The sequence below is a fragment of the Lemur catta genome, chromosome 1 (genome assembly GCF_020740605.2).
Source record: "Lemur catta isolate mLemCat1 chromosome 1, mLemCat1.pri, whole genome shotgun sequence".
NCBI lineage: Eukaryota > Metazoa > Chordata > Mammalia > Primates > Lemuridae > Lemur > Lemur catta.
The window spans coordinates 54,087,194-54,093,193 of NC_059128.1; positions in this window are offsets into that span (position 1 = coordinate 54,087,194).

Consider the following 6,000-nt stretch of genomic DNA (forward strand, 5'->3'; position numbering starts at 1 on the left):
GTACAGGTAATGCCCAGTGGTGGCTGCTGCATTTCTTCACTCTGATCCGTCGTTTTGGTAGGCAACCAAATCCGCAGCATTCAGAGAGTGGCCAGAGTTCCTGCAAATCTCACTAGTATCCCAGCAAAAGCAAATGCTGCCAAGAAGGCCTCCTCAGAGTGTTTCTGTTTGGAAGCAAACTCATTGCAAGGTGAGCTAAGCATTAGGTTTGCTCTGTAGCCCCCTAAGACATGGAAAATCAAAAAACTTCAACAAACGCATCACTTTTAAAACAAAACTTTTCTCTGAATGTTAGCTCTGGAATAGCTTCTGGAAGTCCCAGGAGCAGTCACCTAACAATGCCCTCTAATTGAATTTTAATTTTAAATAATTAATGTAACCTCCTTCTAGTCATTCCAGTAAATTAGTCTTTTTTATCAGTAGAAAGCACAATTTTAAAATTAGGGGGGAAATCAAGAAGCTAATACAATGAAAAACTATTGTCTAGAATGCATTTTTACGGTTTATTTTCTTTCCAAGTGTAGTATATAGTTTATATGATTGTAACTAAAGCATCTGTTAAATAGAACTATGAAAATTTGAGGGTAATCACATTTGAATAGCCAAAGTTAAACCACTAGGGACAATTGAGGAACTGTGGGAAAGCTCTTGGGTGTGGTGGGAGCGGGGGGGGGGGGGGTGGGGGGGGTGGGGGCGTTGCGGGTGGACCTGAGGGTCCGTCTGGTTGGCACTGACAGAGAAACTAAACGCTGGTCGACTGTTCTACAAGGATTTAGGTTTAAGATGTCAGCTTTCGAACAAGAGATGAAAGTCGTTGACTTTCCAAGCCCCTCAGCTTCAAGCACTGCTCCCCATTAGCTCCGGCTTCTGCACGTGGGGAGGAGTAGAGGTCCTGACCTACCTTCACCCAGGCTTGCTGCCCCCCAACTTTTGTCCACCTCAGCAGCAGGTAGGGAAATGCCGGGACCCCAAGCTCCCCGCACAGTCTGTGGCACACAGTAGGACCTCAGCCGCTCTGGCCCCCGTCTCTAACTCAGACCGGTGTGTGAAGCGTGCATTTCCATCCCCTCCCCTAGGCCTCCAACCCTAGGGGCTTTTAAAGAGAGGGGGAAAGCCAGAGGATAGTGTGAGCATCACGAAGTGGAGCCCGCTGTCCCCAGGAGGGGGATTGCTGGGGCCAGGCACGTTCTCCAGCTGGGGCTGACCGATGTGAATAAAGCAGCCAGTAACACGCGGGGACAAAACCGCCAGGAGATGCGCAACAGCCTTGGTGGCCCAGGTGCGGGCGGGGGAGCCGTATCAGCTCACTGGGCCTCGAAGGAGGGAAGTTTCCTCAAGCGGAGACTGATGGGGCACTTCTTCCTTCCAAGGCTGTTGATTGCCCAGAAGGACAAGTCTCGCTTCCCAACCTCTCTCATTTGAATACATGAAAATGCGAGTTGATTTTGGCGAGACGAAGCTCTCTCACGGCCAGAGAGACGGTTTTGTCGCCTGCGGGCGAGGCTGGGTGGGGAGCAGCTCCGGCTCTGACATCCGGCTGCCGTTGAGCCAAGTCAGCGCCCCGGGCCGCTCCGAAACCCGGCGGCGGCTTAGGGAGCAGGAGGGGAAAAGACAAACAGTGGCTGTTTTTGTTTGCTCGCTTCAATAAAATAAGCGAAGGTCCTGGGTATGTATATGTGTTGGTTACACACACACACGCACGCAGAGTCAGGGGTGGGCCAGGAAAAGTAGGGGCCCCGTCAGGTGGTCCCAGGACCCCTACCTACGGGGGGTCAGATGCCTTTGTGAGTTGTGAATTAAGTCCTGAATGATTTAATGATGGGAAGGAGAGAGGAAGGAAGGTATGAGGAAAGAAAATGAAAAGAAAAAGGCCGCGGAGGAACAGGAGCTCTAACGCTGGCCGAGCCCATCTAGGCTTCTCCTCTCTCAGTTCCTGCGCCCTCAGTCGGGTCGGGGCGGCGGAGGGCCCCGCGGGCCTGGCGGCCGCGCCTCCTACGGTTGTGGGCGGGATGCTGAGGGCAGGCGCCGCGGCCGCCCTCTCGCCGCCCCAGGCCGCATCCCCTGCCCGGTGCACACCTCCGGCTGCGAAGGCCAGGCACGCGCAAGTGGGAACAGTTGCTTCCAGGGTCCAGGCCTTCCTTCTCCTAAGCTGAGCCAATCGGCTTTGAGTTGCGTTAAAACTAAAATGAATCTTAGTTTCGTCGCGCCCGACGACTCTCCCCCGCAGGAAGGAGGATTTAAGCTCCTTATCTGGGCGGAGGGTGGAGGCCTGCGGGCGAGCGCGGACCACCCCACACCGAGCGTGGCTGGACCCATGGCGGGCGTCACTTGACAACAGCCCCGTCGGGGAAAGAGAGTCGGCAAGAAAAGGGGCAGTCTAGAGAGCCAGAGAAGCCCTCGAGCGACTCCAGTGGGCACCGCAGCGTCCCCGCCGCCCCGGGCCCTGCTCTCGGCCGCCCCTGCGGTCCAGCTAAACTGGAAGGACCTCGTCGCCGCGAGAGGCCACCGTCTGGGCCCGAGGCAGGAGCCCGCGGCCTTTCCTTTCGCAGTCACACTCTGAGTCTCCCTGCCCGGTGAATATATGCGGAAGGGACTCCCAGCCAGGTCATGCTGGGAAGGGTAAGCTGAAGCAGCGGAGTTTGGTCAGTGAACCGTGTGCCGCCCCTTCTACAGCCGCACTGCGCGGAGAGCGGTCCCCGAGTGTCGTGAGCGCAGCTTCCGGGAAGGGCGGAGCTGCTTCCTCCTATCAAGGCCACCTAGAGTACCCGCGCACCCTACCGTCCTGGCCGCCGCGGCCCCCTCCACTTGAGAAGCCCGCCCTCTCTGCTACCTGCGCCGCCCCAGGCTCCCACAGACCGGTGCTCACCCAGACGAGTTTGGCCCGGGGCGCCCCACACGTGGTTGTCCTCGTGGCTCCCCTGCCCCAGTCCACCTAGCCTCCCCGGAGCTGAAGACAGGTCTAGTTCCCCCTAACTGCTTTGCAAAGCAGTTTTGTAATAGTGTAAGGGCCTATTTGGGAAAAGAGGTTGAAAATGACTAAGTTACCTGGCTGCCGACAGGCCAGCAACTCCGAGACAGCTGCATTAATTTATGCATGTCTGTGTGCACGTATGTACGTATTCTCCAAGTCAAAGACCCGACATAGCTCTGATGATTCGCTTTTAAACCTCGAGGAAAATGACTCACTGGCATCTTGGGTACACTAGACCCTCTTGAATTTGTTAGGTGTCTTAGAATGACCCCACTGAGATGGAGAGAGGCTGGAAGCTAACTAAACTGCCATCGCTCCTTCATCCAAGCCTCAGGCTCTATAAACCGAAATCCCTGCTGCGGGATGCATGGGGGGCTCAATCCAGTCTTGCCTGACAATGCTACCTGCAGACGCCTGCAGAAGAATTCAGCGTTCCCTCTCCACGACAGGAGGCGCTGTGTTCGTGGGAATCTCCTGGCCCCAGACCCGGGAACCCCCAAGCTGGATCAAGGATTTGAAGCTGGTAGAGTTCACTCTGCACTACCAGTCTTGGGCTTTTTTAAGAAGCCTGGAAGAAATTTCGCTTTGGCCATCAGGCTATGAACACTGAACTTTTTTTTTTTTTTTAAGATGAGATCTAATAGATTTGGGAAATGTGTTAAAAGAATAATATTTGATATTTCATTGACCCCCTTTAAGGGGACAGCGTTTTTTCCCTAAAAAGCACTGGCTTCTTGTGCACTATAAAAGCCGTTACTAAATTGTTACTATCCATAGAAAATACCCTAGTCTTGCTCGACGTTGCTGAAGAGCCAAGAGGGCGTTGGAGAGTCACCTGGGGAAGGAACAAGGAAGCTCACTAGCACTGAAAGTCCCCTGATCAGGCCCAGGAAGCTAAGCATCCGTGTACTTGACAAATGGAACTCAAGCCCTGCTGCTGATGGGAACTTTGCTCAAAAGAATTAATTTTTGACACACATTCGCAGATACATTTACACAAACTGATGGAACGACTGGCAGTCACAAGAAAAGGCTGTGTTGGGGAGAGTTCCTGCTTTGTTGCGTTCCAGGTGGATTTAATTTCGTTCTCATTCCTTTCCTTACAATGTGATGCCCCCCCCTTTTTAAAGGGAATTGTAATCCAATGCTTTTATCTTTTTTATTTCCTTAACTGCACATCTTCACCCTCTCTACTCCCTGCTGATTTAAGAGATTTGTTTGGTTCAAGGATTTAACATGATTCTATTGCCAGATTTCAAGGAAGAGAGATTTAAAAGAACAAAGCAGAGGGGGGAAAATAAGGTATCTGTTTGAAAGACAACCTAAAACACATTTCTTAAAATGAGATTAATAACATTTAAAAAAACTTTAAAAAACAAGAATATTTTGCAGATTCTTAGCAACTTGAGGAAGATTTTTATTTTACTGCTAGTTAAGGAAACCTAGTGGTTCTACAGGCGGTACAAACATACATGGTCACCCAAACACTCAGAGACACATGGTCACATTCACTCAGAAACACAGTCACACATGCTCAGAAACACACGCACCATCTCCCAACCTATCACCAACTCACTGCCTATCACTCAGCTATTTCAGTTGGTCTGTCTCCCAGGACATGTGGGCAGTCTGCTACCTAGAGTCTCATAGGAGTCAAGAGGCTTTGAGTAGGGGAGAATTTCCCACCGGCGTCCAGGGCCCATTAGGAACAGAGGGAGCCCCATAGATCCTAGCACGGCCTCTTCAGGTCAGAGACCCAGCCAGGCACCAATGCTTGTGCCTGGCACCTCTTCAGCAGTGCAGATGCATTCCCGAGCCAGGCCTTTCCTCTCCCAGCTAACACGCGTGTTTAGGGAGATGCCCCTCCCCCTGACCTTTCCCTATCAGAAACCAGACGGTCGCCTCCAGCCCAGTCCCCGAGGCTGCTGAAGGGGGGCGGGAGGAGGAGCCCGGCAGAGGGAGGACGCCCGACTTGGGTCCTGCCCTATCACACAGACATCTGCTCTGAGTTTCTTCCTTTTTATGATCGCTACAGATGACAAGGGGAGTGGAGCGGACCGAGGCGGAAAAAAAAAAAAACTTATGTCATAAAGATATAAAACGGTGCTGTGACTCACCTGCTCTTAGCCGCAGGTACGAGTTTCGTGGCAGCGCCTCCGCTCTGCTAGCCAGGAGCCCGGGTTGGCCTAACGTCACTCGGCTAGGCTGACTCAGATGACCGGGTTTCTAGTGACGAAGCAAAAGTGGGGCCTTTTCTCTTTTCTAGTCTGAAGCCCAAGCAGGAAAGAAAAGAAAAAAAAAGTCTGTATTCTCCAGTCTCCCAGAGTTGAACTTTGGGTCGGGAATCGGGAGGGAGGGGCAGAGAGCAGGCAGAAGAGCGAGAGGTGCGCGGGACTGGGCCGCAGCCCGGCTGCAGAGGGTGGTGAGTGCCTCTGGGGAGATACCCCGGGGTCATTTAGTCCGCACGGTCTCTAAGCTCCGGCTCCGATGCCACCGCCCCTGGCCTTCTTCCCCCTCACGGTTCCCATGCAGAGCCCTGGCCTGCCCGCCCGGCCCCGCCTATTTTTCTTTTTTCTTTTTCCAAAGGGGGTTACACCCCTCCACCCCATTTCCCTCTTTCCCTAGCTTCTGGGCTTAAACCAATTACACTGCTTTGCAAACAAAGTGAGGGCCGGGTTTAGGGGGAGGGGGTTTGGGGGAGGGAGCGCGGGGGGCGCGCGCAGCGGCGGCGCGGTGGGGCGGGAGGCGCGGCGGCTGGACTGGCGGGCGGCCGCCTCGCAGGTGCACCTCGGGCTTTGTAGGTGCGAGCGTCTTTGTGCGGCGGACAAATGGGGAGAGGACGAGGAGGTGGGCACTCGAGCGACGTAAGATCCACATCAGCTCAACTGCACTCGCCTCGCAGAGGCCGCCCGCTCACTTCCCGCGGAGGCGCTCCCCGGCGCCGGGCTCCGCGGCAGCCGCCTGCCCCCGGCGCTGCCCCCGCCCGCCGCGCCGCCACCAACGCCGCGCACGCCGCGCCCCGCAGCGCC